Below are 24,028 nucleotides of genomic sequence, written 5' to 3'. Positions count from 1 at the left end.
AATAAAAAAAGAAAGTACATTAGGTACTTGTAATTACAAAACAAATTATAATATAAATAACACATATTAAGCTATTGAATCACACTGTGTGCTATAAAGCCTCAATTAGAAATAAAGTTGCTAATATGAAAAGTAATATTACAAATTGGAAATGGTATGGTAATAGTTAAATAAAGTAACAAATATAATTAAAAAAGAGTCTGAAACTGCTAAATATGGTCACATTGTGGGAAATAAACACAATTATGAAAGAAATGTTCAAAATGATGACAATATAAAATAAAAAAAACTTGCAATTGCCTTACCATTTGTTACACTGAAGGTACCCTATGTTTGGAGTCACATGAGGTGAGTAATTGTATTTAATGTCTGGGTAAACTAATCATTTAATATGCAACATAGTCATTTTGCTCAGACTGACTGTGATTCTGCATATCAGGAATGACCCTTAAATCACACCCTCTTATTCATGGCCATCCATACATCCATTCAGGGTGAATACATGTGGAATGTATTAAAGAGTCATCTAAAATAGTGTTGTGTAGGGGGAGCACTGTTATCAGTGCTCGAGTGTGCATTATATGCAGCTACTTATTATAGGATGGAGAGCTAGTACTACATCACCATTAGTAACCTCTGATACCAAAAAGAACAACCCACCTCCACTAATGCTTCATAGCCCAGCAATGCTAGAGACTTTGATAAATATCCACATGGCTGTTTTTCTAACCAGCTCCATTCTCACAATGAAAAAAAATGTGTGCTATGCAAGCTCTGATAAAGTCTTTACGAATGCAATAATTCAACATCTCCCACAGTTAAAACCGCCATGTCATAATTTTGTTTCAACAGAGAAAAATTCCCAGGTGTAAGATGTTTGTTTACTGTTAGTTTTCCCTCCCAAATCTTTTCGAAATATGCCAAGAATCCAGTGTGTAGAGAGCAAGCTCTATGCCTCTGTAGTCCGAGGCTTAATACAACAGTAATTTGTCATGAATGGCAGTTCGTGTGGCCCCAACAGGCTTTGGAGCTTCTCTGCAGTCTAGACAGCACTCTAAGATGGCTGCTCGGCCCCACGACGAGCGTACAAATTACTCTGTGTAGACTGCGACGCTGACCCTGCCGTGGCCCAAACTCTCGTGCTCTTGCTCTGGCGATGATCCAGTTGTCAGGTACTGCCATTTCCACTTCAATCCAGCTATGCTCTCTCTCGTTCACACACATATCCAGACACTTGCTTCATTTATTCTAATTAACGTCAACAAAAAAACAACAACAAAGCATACTGGTCCAAAACCCACAACCATGCTGAGACAACAGAGAGAGGTTTAAACAAATCAAACATTAGATCTGCTTCAATTAGCAGTCTACCAGAAAACAAGAGAGGAAACGCTCACCACCAGTCTTACAGAGATTTTTAGGAAAACACTCTTAGACTCTGTTTTATCACCTAAAACACAAACGCATATACACAGGCGTACAGAGTTGATCAAGAAAATATGATACAAGACATGCTGAAAAAATCAAATTAATCATAGAGATCAATATTTGCTACGAAAAAAACTCTAAATCAAGATAATTACACATTAAAGACTTAATTAAACACAAAATAACACTTGCATCTTAACCCTCTATGGGCCTGGTTCACCTGGAAATTTAAATTAAAATTTTGACATCACTGACTCACCCATATGGTGTTCCAAACACATCTGACTGTTTTCATCTGTGAAACACAAAAAAGAAATTTGAATAAATTTGAATATCCATCCAGGTTGGTGAATTCAATACAATAGCAGTACATTATAATAATAATAAAAATATGTTTTATTTATATAGCGCCTTTCCAGTGCTCAAGGACGCTTTACAGTAAAGACACAGTTAGAAAAGAAAGACATCAATATAATAAACAAGACTTTTTAGAAAATAGAAAAATGAGAAATAAACACAATGAGAAAACAGGATGCAAAATACATAATAATAACATTCCAAAAACAAAGAGTTAGGACATAACTTACAAATGCTCACATTTGTAGAGAGAGAACATATTCAGAGAACAGATTACTTTTAATTAGTGATTTCAATTCAGAAATATTATTGACACTGCATAGGGATCAGGGGAGAAAGTGCCATACTGCTGCCACGCTGAATGATCAATCCCCACATTGAAGCAAAGTGATGTCGAGGGATACTGAGAAAACCAGAATCAGAGGCAAGGCAAGGCCAAGTTTATTTATATAGCACATTTCATACACAATGGTAATTCAAAGTGCTTTACATGAAAGAAAGTAAAATAGTCATAAAAAAATAATAATAATATTGATCACAGCAATAAATTTTTTTTTTTTAAATAGTTTTTCTCAAGCTTTGTTCAAACTCTTCCGCACTAAGTGAGCAGGAAAAAAAAAACCTTCCAAAACACCTAACTATTCCACTACTTCACCCCCTACTTACTTTGACCATCACATCTGACCTATTCGCTAAAACTCGGGGCGTGCCCCTGTCTGTAATGGTAGGAATTTAGAGTTGGTAGAGCGATTCATGACTAGAACCTCACTTCTAGCGTCTCACATTCTCTCTGTATTTTTACCTGCAAATGCACTAATTCCCTCTAGGGCTCTTAGTGCATTAGAGAATGCATTTTGTCCCTCCCGGACTGTGCACATCTCTCAATCTATAGATGTGCACTCATACACCTTTACACTTACAGGTGTACCTAAATTATGACACCAGTTTTCTTCTGCTGGTGTCCCTCACTCACGTCTGAGTGAGTCCATCGCTCTCCCCCTCCCGCACTCCCTCCGCTTACAGCCAGTCCCTAACCAGAAACCAAACAAATAGAACTCAGAGGTCCTACTTTAAACTGATTAACCAACACACTTGTCTTTCTTTGCCCACATTCTCTTTACCATCACAGCACTTACTTTAGCCTTTAGTTTAAACTTTTAAAATTATATGAAATTTATTTAAAATAGTTAAGAATAGAAAATGATTATCACAGCAATAAAAACAAGGAATAATAATCACAACAATAAAAACAATGAAAATTATATAAAATTAAAGTACAGTGCAATCAGATCGGACGTAGCACAGTGCTCATTCAACAAATGCACAGCTAAACAGATGAGTTTTGAGTCTGGATTTAAATGTGGCTAATGTTTTAGCACATCTGATCTCTTCTGGAAGCTGGTTCCAACTGTGCGCGGCATAATAGCTAAAAGCGAACTCCCCTTGTTTTGTGTGAACCCTTGGTGTTTCTAACTGACTCAATCCTAATGATCTGAGTGGTCTGTTAGGTTTATATTCAGCGAGCATATCTGCAATGTATTTGGGTCCTAGGCCATTTAGTGATTTATAAACGAGTAAAAGAACTTTAAAATCAATCCTAAATATAACTGAAAGCCAGTGTAAGGACCTGAGGACTGGTGTGATATGCTCAGATTTTCTGGTTCTAGTCAGAATCCTGGCAGCAGCGTTCTGGATGAGCTGAAGCTGTCTAATGGTCTTCTGAGGAGACCATCACAGTAATCCACCCTGCTGGTGATAAAGGCATGAACAAGTTTCTCCAAATCCTGACTGGAAACAAAACATCTAATTCTTGCAATGTTTTTGAGATGATAGTATGCTGATTTAGTTACTGCTTTGACATGACTACTAAAACTAGGTCTGTCTCCAGAATCACCCCAAGATTTTTGACTTGATTTTTAGTTGTTTGACCCCTAGAGTCAAGGTATGCATTCACCTTGAGAACTTCATCTTTGTTTCCAAATGCAATGACTGCAGTTTTCTCCTTGTTTAACTGAACAAAATTTTGGCACATCCAACTGTTAATTTCATCAATGCATTTGCAGAGGGAGTCAATGGGGCTGTAATCATTTGGAGATAAGGCTAGGTAAATCTGGGTATCATCAGCATAGCTGTGATAGGCAATTTGGTTCTTCCTCATTATTTGACTTATTGGGAGCATATATATACAGGCTAAACAAGAGCGGTGCAAGAATTGAGCCTTGTGGGACTCCGCATGTCATGGACGTCCACTTAGACTCATGCTCTCCTATACTCACATAATAACCTCTCCCTTCTAAGTATGACCTGACCATTTGAGTACCATCCCAGAAAGCCTGACCCAGTTTTCCAGTCTCTCTAGAAGTATGTTATGATCGACAGTGTCAAATACAGCACTAAGATTGGAGACATTTATTTCAATTGCATCCTTCAAAACTATTATATCACCCTTGTTCACGGATATATGCAGTTGCTTCTCTACATAGTTATTATTTTTTATCACCCACTATCACTTCTATGTACCTGTACACTTAGCTGGTTATAAGTGTCTGTTGTCTACTGTGTTGTGTTTTAAACTGTATCTTGTATGTATTTAATGTATTTATTTTAGCCCTCTTTCCCTTTCCCTTTCCCTAAGCGGTTATTCCACTTGTCAGGCCGCCATTGTAAATAAGAACTTGTGCTTAATGACTTGCCTGTAAAAATAAAGGTTTTAAAAAAAAAAAAAAAAAAAAAGATCTAGTAGTACCAGCACTGATATTTTGCCAGAATCAGAATGAAGGCGAATATCATTTATTATCTTAATGAGTGCTGACTCTGTGCTGTGATGCACTCGGAAACCAGATTGAATATTGTCCAGATATCCATTTGAGTTTAAGTAGTTGTTCAGATGATTAAAAACTACCTTTTCAATAATCTTACTTATGAAAGGAAGATTTGATATTGGTCTATAGTTGCTCAATATGGTGGTATCAAGATTGCGCTGTAGAACCTTATTGAACCAAGACCAAACAATTATAGAATATTGCATACCAAAGAGGAAACTTAGGCGATTCGCTTCCCTTCGAGTCCGAAAGGGACCAAACCCACTGACGCCTCCCTGTCTAAGAGGATAACCATCATCTTATCCCCTGAGACCCATAAAACAGGAGATATTTGAGAAGAACATCTGGATGTCTTTAAAGAACAGAACCTTCAATTTTCGTAGCCGGTTTACCATAAATAAAGTCGAACAGTACAAAGCCCTTTGCATCTGGAAAGGATCCAGCACAGACCTGATCTGCTTGAAACTCCCTCAGGCCGAGGTTTCAGTAACTAGCAAAAGAGTGCTAGTTTAAGTTTTCTTCAAGTTCATTGCCTGCAATGTGTGTTTGTGTGTGTTTGTGTTCTGTTTTGTGTTATTTTAGTTTAGTAGTGTTGTAGAGTAGCAAATAAACTTTGATTTATTAAGAAATCTTTTGTCTGGTGCTATGTGATTTTCAAGTCTTAAACTATTTGCCAAAGATCACGTTGCCTATGCTCCTGAATTTTGATAAAGTACTATTTGGTTTGTTTTATCGTTGGCCACGAATAAGATAAACAAAATTGTTAAAGATATATTGAATTTAACAATTCGCTGGACGAGTCGTTAAAACATTAGAAATTATACGTTTTGATTAATATCATATCAATATCGAATCTTAAGAATAGATTCCCTAAAAGCTAAAATTAAAATAATAGTTCTAAAATTACTACAGTGCTTTTTCAGAAGGGGCTTAACATCTGCAGTTTTCATAGAGTTTGGAAAAGTCCCAGAAAGAAGTGAGGCGTCCACTTTTAAGAGATCTGCTTCCAAACAGTTAAACACACTTTTGAAAAAAGTTGTGGGAAGTGTGTCAAGATAGCAGGTTGATGATTTAAGGTGCTGTACTATTTCTTCCAATATTTTGCTATCAATTGCTTCAAAAACAGACATATTTATTTCTTTTTGAAATTGCGATCGAACCTGTGTGACCTCTGCATAACTGGAAGATGTACCAATCACCTTTCTGATATTATTGATCTTCTCAGAAAAGAAGGAAGCAAACTCATTGCATTTGCTGTCGGAAAGCATTTCACTGGGAATCTGATGTGGGGGGCTTGTTAGTCTCTCAACAGTAGCAAAAAGAGTGCGAGTTTTGTTTAAGTTACTGTTTATAAGGTTTGAGAAGAAGGTCTGTATAGTTGTGGCTAGTTCCGCATTGAAAGCTTGAAGGCTGTTTTTATAGATGCTATAGTGAATTTTCAGTTTCGTCTTCCGCCACATCCGCTCAGCTTTTCTGCATTGTCTTTTCATACTCTGAACTGCTGTTGATTTTCTCCATGTTGATTTTTGTCTGCCATTCTTCTTGCAGATTTTCACGGGGGCAATATCAACATTCTTAACTTTTGAGTTAAAGCAATCAAGGAGAAGATCAACAGAGTCAGCAGAAATGCTTGGTGTTGAAGATATAGCCTCCATAAATAGCACACTAGTGTTCTCGTTAATGCATCTCTTTCTGACAGAGACAGATCTAGATTCAGTGTTAACAGAGATCAATATATCAAAGAAAATACAGAAGTGATAGATAGTGCTACATCATTAATAACAATGGATGAAATGTTTAGACCTCTACTGATGAGTAAATCTAGAGTGTGTCCACGATTGTGTGTGGGTCCATGCACGTGCTGAATCAGGTCAAAAGTGTTTAAAGCAGTTATAATTTCTGTAGTAGTTTTGATTTCTGCATTATCTATGTGAATATTGAAATCCCCTGCAATAGCAAAACAGTCAAACTCTGAGGAAATCATTGATAACAGTTCTGTGAAATCATCAACAAAGGTTGGAGAGTATTTTGGAGGCCTGTAAATAATGATAAACAGAATACGCAGAGCACCTTTCAGCACAATACCTAGACATTCAAAAGACAAGTACTGACCAAATGACACTTGCTTGCATTGATGGACATCTTTAAAAAGAGCAGCTACACCTCCACCTCTCCTGCAGACATTTATAAAATTAAAGTTAGGAGGGGCTGTTTCATTTAGGACTGTTGCACTGCAGCTGTCTTCTAGCGAATGTTTAAAAATGCTAACTTGATGGCATTATTTTGTGTCTCAGCAATCTTAGTTTGAAGCATTATAGGCCGCAGATTAGATGGGTCAGCCGTACGGTTTGAAAAGGCCTTTCTATAGACTTTCTATCACGTGATAAAAAAGAGATAGAGAAAGCTACAGGCACACTGGCTTCCCGCTTTTTCTGTAAACAATTGTGAAAGTTGCTGCTATCATAGCGGGGACCCGACACATATCACTGAGAGTAGCTATCAGTTGTTTTTGGTTCACCTACAGCCGATGGAGGAGGGTTTGGGCCCTGGCTTTGTGATAGCGGTCGAACTGCTCTCACAGGACGAGGAGGATGAGCTGGGTCCACAGGCTTTGGTGGTTGTGGGGCCCGCCGTTTTTTAGTTGATATCTGGGGGCTGTGTGTCCGGTGAGCGGGGCTCTGGCTCTGGTGTTTCCGGTGGCTGTGATATGTCGTCCTGGCTTCCCTGGAGTCTTAGAGCTGTTGTAGTACATCGCAGTCTGTCTGTGATGAGCTCTGTGGGCAAGGCTCAGCCGGGATAGTTTCTGTGAGCCAAGTTTGTTGTGGCTGCGTGGCGTTATCAGTGTCCTTGTGGGATTCTTCAAAAACATGATGACTCTGAAGCTGATATGAAGTCCTGTGGTCACTCATATTCTGTCCAGGTGTGTGTGTGCCATTCAGGTTAAGTGGATTGGCACACATCACTGAAGGATGACGGATGGAGGAATAGATATTGTCCTTTAGCACTCTTGCACCAAGTTTGTTTGGGTGGAGGCCATCCAGTTTAAACATTTGTCTATGGCCCCGTAAAATATTGTCAATGAAAAAAGTTGTCAATGAAGTTGACTCCTTTTATAACGCACTCCTTTTGTTGCCATGTATTCAGCCCAAGCAACCGTGAAAACATGTTTGTTCCCCTTGCTGGTAGTAGATAGGAGGATAGTGGATAGTGTAAGCGAGGAGCAGTTAACAGAGATACGGGAATCCAGGTTGTGCAACGATTTAAGAGTGAGCAGGAGAATTTTGTATTTAATACGATATACAACTGGAATCCAATGAAGACTGAACAAAATTGGGGTGATGTGCATTCATCAGATATTTAAGCAACTTTACAATAAAAATGTTCCACAGGCCATTGCTTTTCTGTGCTTCACTCTCCAGTCTAGCAGGTGGCAGACATTTGTTATTTCTAATTCTTCTGGCATTTAAATGGCAGTTAGTAAACTATTACAACAGGTATAAATGTTGTAACAGAAGGACCAGGCTCCTCCCAGAGCCAGTTACCCCGATCCACTTCACCTGAGTTTTAATCACCTGCACCTGCACCTCATTATCACCAGCCACATATAAGCTCAGTCACCAAAGTCACCAGTTGTCCGATCTCAGGATTACTCCATGGACCATCTCTGCTTCCTGATAAGCTGAGTATAACTACCTACGATAACTTACCTGTCCTTACTTACCTTCTGCCTTGTCTTCTTCCAGTCCTCCTCCTCGTCTGTTCCGGTGGCTTGGTCGGATCCACGTATGTCTCTGCAGCTCTGCCGCGACCAATCCCCAGGATCTGTCAAGACAGAGAGACTGATTGTGATTGACATTCTTATCTCCTTAACCTCACGAAGTGACACTCACCAAGTCCGAAGAATCCACACGATTGCTGTTTGCTGTTTCACCCTGTAAATAAACACCTTGTCATTTCACTTACCTTCTGTGTCAGACCCGTTCCATTACAAATGTTTGGTTCTGGTAAGATTATTTAAAATAGTAATGTTGTTAAATATTACTACACTCTAAAAAAAAATGCTGGGTTAAATATGGACGAGCACTGTGTTTGGGTTGTTTTTACCCAGTGATTGGGTTACTGCCCAGAAGGTTGGGTTAAACATTTAACCCAACTGTTGGTTGAAAACAACCCAGCATGTGTTCTGTCCACTATTTACCGAGCACTGGGTTCTATTTAACCCAGCAGTGTACCAATTAAAATGACAATTTTTGATGTTAATATATTGTCAAATGTAATTAAGTTATTTAATTTATTCCTGTGTTGGCAAGGCTGCATTACTCCAGTCTTCAGTGACATGATCTTTCAGAAATTATTCCAATATTCTGATTCAAGAAACAAGAAACATCTTATTGATCAATGTTGAAAACAATTGTGTTGCTTAATATTTTTTTTGGAAACTATACTCTTTAGCATTCTTTAATGAACAGAAAGTTCAAAACAGCATTTATTTGAAATAGATTTTTTTGGTAACAAAGCAAACATCTTTATGGTTTGTCATTAATCAATTTAATGTGTCCTCACTGAATAAAAGCGTTAGTTTTGAATAATAAAAAAAAAATCTTACTGAAAGCTTCCATCTAATCCATTCCGTTCTATTCTCTTATGTCCAACATTTTTAAATGCATTAAAGCAGCCTGAGTACAGATTACATACAGATCAGTGGGCATAATTTATTAGTTTTGTTATAATTAATTGCACTTAATTAACATGTTAAATCGATGGCCCTAACAAACAGCAGAACAAAGGTGCCGTCCAGAATCAGACAAACAATATCCATCAAGTCAAGAGACATATGTCTTATTTTATTTGGGCCTCAGGGGAATAGTGAAAATCAGCCCTATTTCAGCATGGATGCATGCAGATGAAGAGGTGTGAAAAGCAGCCTTAACATCATCAGCATTGCATTAGAATACATTCAATCCACAAAACAACACACAACATCAAAGCTTTCCTAGCTCACATACACACACTCTCTCTCTCTCTTTCCCTGACCATAAATCAAAGGTTTGGAAATTGAGAGCTGGATTGTGAAGGATGGAGGGAAGGAATGGTGTTTGAGTGACAGCAGTAAAAGGCTGCTGCTGTGCGATGCTCCCTTGGCCTGTCCACTCTGATGAGACCTGTTTGCCTTCTCAGCAGTCTGGGGTGAAGCGTGTATCTGCTGAGAGCATCCCAGGAGAGGTCATTGCAAGGGTTATGTTTGCATTGTCACACATTAACAGACATACACACAGTCACAAACACAAATAGTGTGTTTGTCACTCAGTGTCAGTGTCAGTGCAGTTAAAAAGTGGCTGTCGGAAGGACACAGGGTCATCCATAGGAGCCAGACAGCAGAAGCCCATCAAAAGGTAACACCACAAATCAAAAAGCGTTTGAGAAAACACTCTGTGTGAATGACAGAAAAAGAGCAAGAGCTTGTCACATCTTAGTGCCTTTGTTCAAGATCAGTGTTTCATCTCCACTGATTCTTCTCAGCTTTTGCTGTTTCAATCTGGGAGCTTCAGAGAACACTGTCAGTGCTGGTCTGTGACAAACGAGTAAAAGCAGTGGTGCAGACTTGACTGAGTAGGCCTGGGAATTGAGAACTGCTCCATTTAAAAACAACACCAGAATAAAATTTGTTTCGTGACGTTCTAACAGTTCCTAAACAAATTCGTAAATAATTTTTGCGGTTGTTGTTAGGACGTCATAGGTCAAAGAATAACTAAAATAGCAACATCACCTACAAAGAACGCATTCCATCAACCGTCTGGAACTTCGTTATTCAATTTAATTTATAAAACGGATAGTTCCGATCCTTGATTCTGATTGGTTCAAAGCTGTTGTAAATTACTCTACAAACCTACACCTTTGTTTATATTTGTGTGTTGCTCGACAGCCACTTTGTTGGAACCAAAGGCCCTGTTTACACTAGTGAGTTTTCGTTTTAAAACACATAACTTTTTCTACGGTTAAGCCTATCGTTTACACTACTCCGCCATTTTCGAGGTTGAAAAAGGAGACTTTAGAAAATGCTGCAGACCCCATTTTAGTTTGAAAACTCTGGGGTTGCGTTTCAGTGTAAACAGACCAAAACGGAGACTTTTGAAAACGATGGCGTGGCTCCGCTTCGCATCGTGCCTAACAACACCCTTTAGCTGTTATAAATTTACTGTAAACCACGGCTTCTTGGGGCTTATTGCTTTATCATATGCGAAAGAACAGGAATTCTGATGCAGACGAATGACTCTTTAGATGCGGATCTTTTCAGCGAATCGAGTCACAGACAAACTCATCATTCTGAAACAGCTCACTCAAGGTGGCCGAAAATCTGCCTTTTCTAACTCAGTGAACTGCAAATCTTTACTTTAATCATATCCAACTCAAAATGAACCATAAACGTTTGTTAAATGTTACTGACACTTAGACTGTTGTAAATACACGTGGTTAAAATATACATTAGTAAAATGTTCAATAATGTCACTAAAACATATTACCAGAAATTACCATAGCCTACATAAAACAAAAATACTGTACAAAACAATAGTACTATGTAGTTGAATTTACACATTTTCTAACTTTTTTGTAATAATAAATGTATAAACATTACTATTTCACAAATATATTTTCAAATATTATTTTTTTCAAATATAAAATATAATAATGGTTTTTTTTTTAAACAAAATGTCATTTGTTACCTTTCATTATGTCTCAATGCATGTGTTTTAGGTAAACCAGCAAAATTCATAGACAAATGAACGAACATATGTGTACAACCTCGACTACTGAGACAAAGAGTTGAAAAGCTGTCTTCTCTACCTCCATCTCATGGGTCGCAACCAAAAACGGGCAAATCAATAAATAATCAAATACAACTCACAATCATAAATGTGAAGGGCACTATGACAACCCTCCCAGCAGTCACATAAAAATATTTATCAGTGTCACAGTTTCTCCCTTTGACTGTTTGTCTGGTTCTTTGTCTGTCTGCTTTGGTCAGGAGATGACAGGATCTCCTTTTAAATTTGTGTTGACAGCACAAGAGACTTTTTTGGTGCAGCTGTCAATCTATTGGAAATTTTAATTGAATTAATGACATTATATGGTGATTAGTTAATCTAATTAATTGCATAAATCAATGATCTCAGAGAAAATCGCCCAAATGAAGGCTATTCAAATAGGCCATTAGTGAGGTAGATGAGTTATATAAACATCACAAAAAAATAGATGCTTTAAAAGTATTTTTTATTGTTTTATTTTTTATATATAACTGAACATCCACAGGAATCCATTTTACAATCTTGTTTGTCAATATATCCAAAGTATATAGATCACAGATTAATTGCATTATTTTTTATCACATTTTTCAAACGTAATTAACACAAAATGTATGTTCAATTTCTACTTTTTCACTTTTTGCCCAAATATAGCTTGACAAGCCGCAAATAAAACTGCCCATCTATATGCTGGTTTCACCAAGGCACAGCTGGCGCTGATGACAGACTCTGACAGAGGCTTCCTCAAGAGAATGACCTGCAGGAGGTAAAAGGGGACGTGTCCTCTGAGGTGCCGAGGAAAAAAGCAGCAGGGTGTTTCTGCAACGCCAAAAAACTGATTCACACACTGTGAAATGAAGGTTTGGTTTCAGACACTTAATGCTTCCATCGTATTATGTAGAAATGAGGTATGTGTGACCTTTACAGTGTAAATGAGATCTGAATACGGAATTAGAGGCATCAAGCCAAGCACAGTATGACTGCTGCGTATGTGTATATGATTACCTCCCGTGTCTTCTCTCTTTCTGTTTCATCCCCAGGTCAAATTGACATGCCATGTCAGCCTGTGTCACTATTGTCTCTCATTTTCCTCCACTTTCATTTCCTGAGCCGTCTAAGCCGTTCTCATTACCACTCACAGGAAGAGTCTACCGGATGGGGCTTGGGCCGGTTGGACCAATTCTGACTGCAGTAATTATGTTTTGAGAGGGTCAAGGGCACAGATTTACTACTGATGATGGGTTGCTCTGAAAAACAGTGGCCTCTAGTGGAAATTGCTGGATACAGCAACCCACAATCCCACAGTTCCTAGCAGTTGCAGACAGCTGTCAATGCAGATCTCAATCTTCATTCTCCTCCATCCTATTTTTTACACTCAAGCCTGCATTAAAAATACCCTGTGACAGTAAAGATCAAACAAGTTCTGCGTATGTTGCTGTGGCGCATTAAAGAAACACCAACTATCAATCTGGATGCAAGATGCACAGCGATCAGATGGAGTAAATAATCATTATTTAATGGGCTCGCGTGGAAACCAGCTCCTCCCAGTCCTCTACTGTCTATAAGGGCCAATTTGGTTTGACAGGTCATCAGATGAAGATGAAAAGTGCTCGTGTTTTATTAAGCAGCACTGACATAATCATCCAACACACATCTTTGATAATGTTGTGTACTGCACTAGTGATTTTAAAAGCCACTGCTTTCCGCATAATGGAAGTGAAGCCCTCTCAGGTCGCAAGTCTGCAGGGATGAGCGGAAAGCCGCGATGAGTTTGAAATGAAAGTAAACATGTGGAGTGCTGGCTGTGGGGTGCGAAAGGTTAAATGACATAATTAGTCTCCATCTTTGCCCAAATTCGCCCACCGTGAATTAGCTGCATTAGTGTAAACACTGAGCTTTGGACAGGCATGACAGGGTTTTGTTTTTGATTAACTATATTTGATAACGAGTCTCACTGTTAGACATGATTATTACATCAATGGAGTAATTAGCATTTGTGTTGGAGTTCTCCCATGAACGCAGGAGCCTCTTTGACAGGTTTCAGCAGATGCGAAAATATTACCGCTGTAGTGTTTTTGAATGTAAAATTTCCCTAAAACGTTTCTGTTTGACAATTACCAAATGCATTCATTTGTTCATTTTCTTTCTTTCTCTCTTCCTCTCATTCTTTATTCTGTGTCCCTCGCTCTTGTTCCCTGTTCCCTTTGGCTAATAGTGACCAGGATGAATAAGTGACACTAGAATAATAGTCAGGAGAGAGAGAGGAGTAATTGTGAGGTCAGGGGGGTTTTATACAGAACATGAAAAGCCCCTTGTAGAAATCAGGTCCAAAGGGCGACAAGGGACAAGAGGTGAAGAGAGACATGAAGATGAAAATACTGACGTCAGAAAGTCAATTACATTACACAGAACCAGAAATGGGGAAGCTGCTTTGACAATGTTGCATGTCGAGCTACAAATTTCTTATTTGTTCAAGTAAATAAACTGCAGGATGCGGCACATAAAGGCCAGGGCCCTTCCAATCAAAGAATGTTGCATTAATGGTGGCAAAATGACAACATCTGTTGTGTATATATCAATTTTAAAGTTGATTTTTTTTTTACATATAGACTATCACATATCATAATAATTTTATTTTGTGCCTGTAACAAATCCACTTGGCTCTCAAGAGTCACATTTTGTTTATAAATGCAGCTTGCAGAACGATTAGCAGTGTTTATTAATGTCACATTTGGGTAATGTCTATATGTAAATTGTTTATATGTAAATTGTCTATATGTAAATTGTTTCTGCAGTGTCTGGAGCACGCTCTCAAGAATTTCACTCACGAAGGCACACGTGCTGTGGTGATGTGACAATAAAAGTGATTTGATTTGATTTGATTTGATTTGTATTCATTCTAGTGAATCGGTTTCTCTTCCTTCTCTCAAATGTAGCTTGGAAAGTTTGTTTCAGTCTAGTGAATCATTTTGTAGCCCTCCATCATAGTCTGATTCATTATAGTGAATCAGTTCATCCTAAATCAACTCCAAGCTCTGGAAATCCTGATTCATTCAAGTGAATTGGTTTGTTCAAACTTGTAAATTAACAGATTCCACAAAGATTCATTTTTTGTTTCAGTGTGTCTTCAGTGTTGGGGAAAGTTACTTTTAAAAGTAATGCATTTCCTAAAAAAGTAACTAACTGCATTATGATACTTTTGCTTTACTTTTTCTATTTCTGTTCTATTTTTTGGCAAATGTCAAAGCCCTTTCACACCAAAAGTAAAATGAATAAGCTTCAGGCTGAAGGAAGTGTAAACCTAAAAAACCTCAAACAAACCTTTTAGCTGTGCTGCCATTCTGGCTTGCATGTAGAATAAGATGCAAAATAAGTCATTTTTCCTTATTAGTATTGATGAATATGATCACTGAAGGTCATCAGCAAAGACTGGTTAGTTAAATGAGATTAAACACATAAAGTATGTTTGTGTATTAAATTATTGCAGGTTTGCGAATATTCTGAGTTTGCTTTTCATTTTTATTAATTTTTAGGAATACTTAATATTTTTTGTGAGATTAGAATTACATATTACTTATTTCAAAAGGTAATGTGTTACTTCGTTACTTGAAAAAGTAATCTGATTCCATAACTCGTGTAACTTGCGTTTCCCTCAACACTTTGTGTCTTTGACTTCGGAGATATTCTAGGTTTTTATCTGTTTTGTTTGCTTTTCAAGTTTACTGTTTCAGTCTTTATACTCCCAAATTTCACATTTAATTTAACACGCTACTTGCCGATTTGTAATTATTTGTGAAATTTACTAGCAATTTCTGAGTGAATTTTTTTCGACATCAGTTCATCTATTTCACACTGAGAGGGGCACTATCTTTTTATATATCAAGCAATCAAACAACATAATGATCAGACGCAATCAGAGCAGTATTTATATGGCAAAAAAATAATAAGGCTGTCAATTAGGCTGATATCATTAAACAGCATGTGACCAAATAAATGTATATTAAATGTAACCAATAAAACTAGAAAATGAGACCTCATAAATGATACTTCAAACCAATAATTGTACGGCAAACCAAAGTCCCTGTAAGACAATTATTGTCTTCTCAAGGACTACCTGGTATCCAGGGTTAAAAGAGGGGGTGTGGGTGGGTTAACACCATCTGCTAGTGCAGAGCTATGGCAATATGAGTCGCAGATGTAAGATTACACCATGAAAAGGTAGGGAGAAAGGGACAGGTCAGATAACACGCCCACACACACACATATACATATACCAATGTTGCATCCATAATTACATATAAATTCTACATATAAATTACATATATGTCTGTTTCACAATTTACCTCACTGAGTAATTGCTTGCATATTGTTGATATCAGTGTGCCATTTAATATAAGTGTTGTGACATACAGGTGTAGCCTAGAGAAAACTATTTCTATACAAGTTAGTTCATCAAAAAACATATTTGTGGACATACTTTAACCTGCAAAGGGGCTGAACAAAAACATTTCAAGCTGTCACACACAGGTAGCCGTGTCAGACACACCTGGTCTGTAGGGTCACTGCAGGAGACAGATAGAGGGGGAAGAGGGTGAAATTAAACCCCATAAAGGATCTAAACACAAGAACAAAACACCATTGCAGCATGCGAGAAGTGGAGAGAAAGAGACCATAGTTGGGTCAAGATTAAAGGAAGGGATGCAGTTGTGATCAACACTTGTTCAACAGAGAGGTATATAAAATAGTGGGTGAAAGGAAGTAGAGGGCTCACGGTTGTTATGACACCCTCAAAAAGAGCTTCAGGTCAGCTGTGCATTACATTGAACACACCTTGGGCCTTCCTCAGCCAGTGAAGATTGATCCTGAGAGACAGACAGACACTTGGACTTGTAGTCTGCGGAGACTACAGACAAAGGTCAAAGGAGTCGAGAGAGACATATACCTGGCAGGCTGTCAGGATGATGCAGCAGATTCTTCAGGATATGTATATAGAGCCTGACCTATTGGCATAACTCAACGAAGAGCAAAAACAGATCCTCTTCTACAAGATTCGGGAGGAGCAGGTGCGACGCTGGAATGAGAGGGAGAGAAGAGATCCAAGCCATGCGGTGAAAAAGAAGAGTGAGTACAGGGTTCATTTTGTACCTTTATTTGATAACGTCTACAAATGAAACATGAGCGTTTTAATAAACAGTGGTTACAAGTAGTATTCTGACATTTAAGGCACGCTTAATAATGTCTTTGCGTTAGATAACAAATTACCAAACTAATTGGTACTTGTTAAAGAAAGATAACACAAGCACACTTTTCAAAACAAATCTTAGTCCTGAGAAAAGATTTAGCACTATTTGGTTTTAGATACCATTTATTTGTTAATTTGTCATCATTAGTAATGCAAAATTATGTTACAAATTCTGTATAAGTTATTATGCAATGCATAATTACATACACATTATGCACATATACATATACATTATTGGTATTCATATATACAGTACACTACCACTCAAAAAGTACTAACCATAACTCTTTTCTATTTTAATATTTTATTTATTCTTGTGATGGCAAAGCTAACTTTTCAAGAGTCATTACTCAAGTCTTTTAATCTTTTAATATGCTGATTTGGTGCTGAAGAATTATTTCTTATTATTAGCAATTCTAAAAACATTTGAGAGGTTTAATATTGTCTGGGGATCTGTTTCTGTATTCTTTGATAAATAGAAAGTTCAAATGAACAGCATTTATTTGAAACAGAAATATTTTGTTTCCGTCACTTTAGACCGGTTTAATGCATCCTTGCTGAATAAAAGTATTAATTTATTTTGATCATCATGAGAAATATTTCAAGTTAGTATTTTAAAAGTTCAAATTATTGTGCCCTGTAAAGTAGAGAAGTCATTATATATTTTTTTTTATTTTGTTCCATCAGCCTCACCAAATGAAAAATGCAGAAATAATGATTGTTTTAAAACAGGTTTGAAAACTTCCCCAACCTCCCTTGTTTTGACAAACAGACTTCACAGAACCAATGTTGCTGTGTAGGTCTGGTTCGAATACTGAAAGGTAGCATTGTGCTGAAAGCACCACAGAGCCACAGTGTTAACACTTTCTTGGTAGATCAGTCTACAAATGGTGTGTAGTCATCTCTGCGAGAGGTGTAGGAAAAGTACAGAAAGTACTTTTTCAGTAAAGTTTCAGAAAGTACTATTTCAGTACTGTTTCAGAAAGTACTATTAAACAACACACTTCAACTTTAAGGCAGTGGTGCAAATGAGCAAGATTAGGTTTACATCATACTGCAAGAGCAATCTCACTGCATCAAAGGGCGTCACTGATTGTGTCTGTGAGCTGACAGGAAATGTCCCCTTGTTTTCAAAAGTTCTTACATTATCTTGTTCAGTTGTCAAGTTCCCGCAATGTACAAAGGATCCCAGTAGGATAATCTTTTCTAGCTTTGTCACACCGTCTGGGTTATTTTGTCTTTATCTTATCTGAATACGGTCTGATGGGTCTGTAAAGTGGAGGAAAGATGTTTTTTTTATATATATGTGCCGTTTGCTGTCTCTTCCTAGGTGACCGCAGAGGCATTCAGTGGCTTCTGGGCTCAGATGGAGAGGTGTGGGTATGGATAATGGGGGAGGCCCCGGGGGACAAGCCCTTTGAAGACATTGTGGAAGAACTGATGGAGGAGAGATCCAGGAAGAAGGCCCAGCGAGAGGTGCAGGAACTCCGGTGAGAGAACCATGGGACAGGGTCAAGGAATGGGAGCAGTGGGTGAAGATTGACAGATGTGATTCAGCTAAAAAATGAGAGAGAGAGAGAGAGAAGGGAGGGGAGCAGGGTAATAATGATAGAAGTACAGAGGGATGGAAAGTGCATCACTCAACCCCTGCTGAATTTCCTGAGGCGTGTGAAGGAGGCAGAGATTGAAAAGAAGTTTCGAGATGCCATGGCGAAGGAAAAGACTCGCTTCGTGGCAGAAAAATGGAAGGAGGTGACGGATGACAGAAAGGCAGCCAAGCAGGAAGAAGAGGAAGATCGCATTAGAGAGGAACTGAAGGTGGGTTTGGCTGGAATAGGTTCCTTTGAGTATATGACAAAAACACAGAATATGTTATGCATCTTTTGAAAGGGTGACAGTCCTAAACAAAACATCAAATACAGCGTCATGCTTCGTGTTCCCTTAGATATTAAAGCCAAGTGGATTTTAAAAGTACACTTGTCCTCATTAAAAAGTTATAAGTGGAAAACTCACATTTCTAAAACCTTTGCTTGAGGCTGAATCCAGTCATGCATTATAAGACATCTGTCTAACTAGCGAGCGCAGAAAAAGTAAAACAACAACAACAATGAGTGTACACGTTACAATTAAAACCATTTTTTACTTGAAATAAAATAAACAACTAAAATAACTCAAAATAAAACGCAGATATATACAAATAAAATAAAAACTATTTGCATTAATAAAATTGATAGCAATATCTAATTTCTACTAAAATAACACTGGTTGGTCTCATTAACACGTCTTACGCATACATAAATTAATAATCACTAATTTATTTATTTTTTCATGGGCGACTGTTACGTATTGTAACTACTTTTAAAGCACCCTTCATAATAAATGTATAACCCCTTAAAGAACAGCATAACAATTGTGATCTCAGTGGCTCAATTGTGACAAGAGATCCAATAGTTAAGGGTCTTTGTATTTATTCTTCAACCAGGCCTTTAATCATAGTCTCATAATAGAGATTGAGGTTAATTAGGCTTAATGACTATGTGTTCCATGTTCTGAGAATTAATTATTTAAAAGTTGGCAACCTCTCAGAATGTAGATAGTGATCTCTGAGACACAAGGCCAACATTTGTACGCCTGATCTATAATAGAGTTGAAAGCACTGATGTTTGGGTTAATGACATTGTCCACCAAATTAATCATTTATATTCAAAGCTTAACGACACCGAAAATTAGAAAACTAAAGCAAGCTGGGGCAAAACTTCTGTGCCTTTGTGTTAGCTAGGGCTGATTCTTTCTCCTTTTTTTACAGAAATGTGAGGAGGAAGAGAGACAGAGAGGCGAGGAAAAATCTGCCAAACAGAGAGAGGAGAGCAAGGGAGCTGTACATCTCTCTGAAGCAGGAGGAAAGGAGGAGCGAGAGAGATGACAAAGAATGGCAGGAACAATGTGAGAGAACAAATGGAATGGGAAAGAAAATGGGTAGTTTGGCTGCTCTAATACAAAGTAGCTTATTTCTATTCAAATTCATCTCCGCTTCCCACAGTGCGATGCTCTAAGGCGGCGGATGAGGAGATGAAGTGCAAGGCACGGCGGGCTAGAGATGAATACAAGTGCCAGTCTCTGCGGGCTATCGAGAAGGGCCTGGTGGCTGGACTTAGTGGCCTGTTCCATAAGACACACCTGAACGGATCGGGTCACAACCGACAGCACGGCGCGGTCATTGAACATCTGACCCCTCCAGCTGAGGCCAGCCATTCACCTGCAGCTAGTTCTGGTCAACTTTTCTCAAGCCATTACAGGCGCGGACAACACCGACATTACTGCAGTCCAGTCACAAAGTCACTCACAGAATGGTAAAATCAATAATCAAATCAATAATAAATTGTCTCGACCATATCCCATTTATTTTTTGCAAGTGTGATATTGTTTTTATGGAACAAGTTAATATAGAGGAAATTACATTTCGGACAACACATACCGCTCACATATTTTGGTCTGTAATGGCTGAAAGTGAAACAAATAATGAAAGATTTGCATGCTAACTAAACATCACAATACTGTCTTCCATTGCCTTTCAGCCCAGTCTGGATTCGTCCACCGAGGCCGAATTCTCGTGAATCCATCATCTGCTGGTTTAAAGAGGAGCAGAGACCAAGACGAGCGGGATATGAGCGAAGCAGCAACACCACCGCGCCCCCGTTTCCATGGTAAAGATAGCTAGAACGTTCCTAAGGCACTTCACAGCTCACATCAGGGCTTTATTACAAGCATCATGCTTGACACTTTGACCTTCACACAAGAAGCAGATAGCATCATGGTAGGGTGATTTAATGAGATTGCAAACTAACAATAAAACGAACACAATAAACTATGAAAGCAAAGGACACATCACATGGGGGTTGACATTTTGCTGAGTAAATAAACATTGGCAAACACATAAACACTGACAATTTCAGAAAAATAATTAGCAAATAAATTTCAGGTAGCATCAAAAACTGACAAATTCTTTAAATATATTAAAATATCTAAGTTTGGGGTCAGTAAGATTTTTTTTAAAGAAATGAGTACTTTTATTCCACAAGGACATATTAAGTTGATCAAAACTTTGTTCGTCAAAGAATCCTGAAAAATGTCATGATTTCCAAAAAAAAAAAAAAAAACATTAAGCAGAACAACTGTTTTTAACACTGATGATAAGAAGAAATGTTTCTTGAGCACCAAATCAGCATATTAGAATGATTTCTGAAGGATCATATGACTCTGAAGACTGGAGTAATGATTGCTGAAAATACAGCTGTGACATCAAAGGAATACATTACATATTAAAATATATCAAAATAGAAAATATTTTTTTTTATTTTTAATATTTGCCAATATTACTGTGTTACTGCATTTTTTATATACTTATTAAATAAAAAATCTTACTGACCACAAACTTTTGAATGGCAGTAGATAGACAGATGAAAGAGGCAAAAGAGGCAAAATCATGTATGAAAAATTAAAAGCATAGTTGAAAAGCAAGAAAAAGACTGCAAAAGATTGCAAAGACACATCATGAAAACTGTCCATTAACCATCGACTGCACTTCAAAAGGTCAGTGGCAAGCAGGGTCAGTTGAAGTTGGAGTTGAAATTGTTTGAACTTCAAGTAACACATTACAGCGCTTGACCGGTGCTAGGGTACCGCTGGTGCACTCCAAAGAGTTCAGTGCACTGAGGCAATGTTGACAGGAGTCACGTAAAAAAGCCTCTGATGTATTTTTTAGAAATGGACTCAGAAGTCACAGTTTAGTGGGAACGGGCAGTAGTTTAATGGCTGCAGTGAAGGAAAGACATCGATTAAATCAAGAAAATAATAATGAAAGAGACAGAGAGGAAAAGAGAGGCAGACAGAAGAATTCAATTAATTCACTGCTTGTGCCAGGATGATTGGAGCTGCAGTGTGTGGCCTCTGATTGGACAGTGATAAGATTAACGGCCATCTGAGTGACGCCATTCGACCAGGAAACACGAGAGCGCTGCCAGTGTCACTTTAAGATCAGAGCACAACACCTGCACTTCCAGCCGCACTCTCACTCAATCTCTCTCCGTATCTGCCTCTTCCTGTCTGTCACTTTGCCTCATCCCGTCTCCGGCTCTCCATCTGTCTTTCTCACTGTCACTCAGGAGTCAGAGGTTTTGCTAGTGAATGCGGCAGAGGGCTGTTTCTTGGTCAGAGTGAGTGAGCGGATCTGGGGCTACACGCTGTCCTACCGCACCACCTCGGGCTTCAAGCACTTACTAGGTGTAGACCAGAACCGTCACGCCAACTTAGCTGACCTCATCGACTTCCATAAGGTAAGCTGGAACTACAGAACATTACTACTGTCGTAGCGTGACTGACAAACATGCTCATGAGGCGATTGCAGACCCCATGGGGTATGAGGAACATAGATGTGGCGAGCACACCTGTCCTTCCATCTGTGCGTTTGATGCAGAGGATTGATAGCGTTGCTTGGTTGTCCCAGGACTGATGTAGGTTTTGTTGGCTGATGGTCTGCTTTTCCTGCAGGAAGAAGTGATCACGACGTCTGGAGGGGAACTACTCCAGGATCCCTGCAGGCCGAGAAGCTGAATATGGAGGGCTTTTTCTGTGATGGTTTCTCTTGTTGTGAATCTCAATATGGCTACTGTATCTCTTGCCTTCACATCCTTTCAACAGCATTGGCACAGCTTTTATTTATTATAGTCTGCCAAGCTTCTTCTGTCAAATGTAAATAAACACACTTTACTTGCATTAATTTGCTTATCCGGTTTACATGTGCGTGATAGAAAAGGTGAGGTCACTTTACACTTTAATTATACAGAACTAAATTTGGAGTAGATGTCACAGTTGCATCACTTACAGCTGTGCGCGCATTGTGGTGGCAGAAAAACACTTGTAAGAATAGTTTGTTTGAAGTTAAAAACATCTTAACAATGAATTTATTCCTTTATTTCACAAGATTTGTGGATTACTGTGATGTTTTTATCAGCTGTTTGGACTCTCATTTGACGGCACCCATTCACTGCAAAGGATCCGTTGGTGGGCAAGTGATGCAAAGCAAAATTTCTCCAAATCTTTTCCAAAATAAACTCATCCACCTCTTGGATGGCCTGAGGATGAGTAAAAGTTCATTTTTGCATGAACTACTCCTTTAATCACTTTTGTTCCCAGTCTTCTATCGGTCAAAAATATAAGTTAACCAAATGGAAAAATTGGTAAACTAAAAATTAAACGTCTGTGTATATTCAAGCATAGTGTGACCATCTAAACCCCATAATGTGTCAAACGCTAGTCTTTCTACCAATTTTCCAGCCTACACAAGTGTCCCTCTATGATTCGCATGTCCCATGTCACTGAGCACCAACAGTAACCTCTCTGACTACCCGCACACTCACACAGAGGCGTAAAGCGAGATCGGGTTACTGTGAAGTGCATGGCTGACCTTGCTAATCTGCACATTGTTCAAGAGGAAGGAGCTGTTTCAGCTATAGCAGCATCCACAAAGACCTGACAAACACAGCCTTCATTGGAGTAGAGGTGCAGGGTGACAGACAGAGAAACTGTGATGAAAGACTATGGAAAAACATGGGAAAGGTTTTGGTTTACCGATATATTTCCAGTCAAGCAGGTGTTTTTCCGATGGCCATCAGCGATTGATAAGACTATAGGAGAATGGAAAATGAGATACTTATTGATATACCAGGCAGTTGATGACGATCAGAAAAAAAGTATCAAAACCATTACCCCAGACACAAAGGGTTCCTGTCAAAGGCCAGCCAATGTAACATGATGCCGACATGCATTAAACTGACCCAATGATCTTCTCAGCACCTGCTTTACACAAACATGTCCAAGTAGATTAAATGTTGCAAAAAAAATAAATAAATGAATGTGCATTGCAACGTGAGGGTTTGAACCAACATGAGGGTTGGATGGTTGCTGTTGCTACTACATCCACATTATTTTAGGAGAAAACACTGATTTGTTTTCTTCTGCCATGATTTGAAGATCTATTGAGTCCAGTCTCTTGTAGGAGTAGCAAAAAAGGTGATAACTAGGTGATTGTGTCCTCAAATTCCTCAGGTACCCTTACATCGTGTTGTCAATTAAGCTTGACTTTGATTAGTTACTCTGACAAGACACAGCAGTTTGCAATAAAATTTAAAATGGTGAGACAACATGGGCGACCTTGGGAAAAATTGGTATATCTAGACTCAACAAAAGACAATCAATAAAAGAGACTTAGATTTAATTTAAGCTGTTTAAGTTAAGTTTGATTAGCCCCACTACAATCAGCTTCTCTTACAACAGTATGGGTTACCATACAATCCCAGCCAGAAGCAACGTAACAACAACCA

At 38.4% G+C, this 24,028-nt stretch overlaps 1 pseudogene across 1 annotated transcript; it reads left to right on the top strand.

The window, feature by feature from the left end:
- Positions 1 to 16,365: 16,365 nt before the first annotated feature.
- LOC306852724 (SH2 domain-containing protein 4B-like) lies at positions 16,366 to 22,259 on the top strand (annotated as a pseudogene). The gene is made up of 9 exons: positions 16,366 to 16,528; positions 17,980 to 18,139; positions 18,314 to 18,467; positions 19,456 to 19,592; positions 19,690 to 19,999; positions 20,225 to 20,353; positions 21,609 to 21,669; positions 21,812 to 21,982; positions 22,197 to 22,259. The product of its transcript is annotated as an SH2 domain-containing protein 4B-like (transcript).
- The last annotated feature ends 1,769 nt before the right edge of the window (positions 22,260 to 24,028 follow it).

This window comes from Barbus barbus, assembly GCF_936440315.1.
Source record: "Barbus barbus genome assembly, chromosome: 32".
NCBI classification, from domain to species: Eukaryota; Metazoa; Chordata; class Actinopteri; order Cypriniformes; family Cyprinidae; genus Barbus; species Barbus barbus.
Note: the sequence above shows the minus strand (reverse complement) of the source record. Positions and strands in the feature narration are given on the sequence as shown.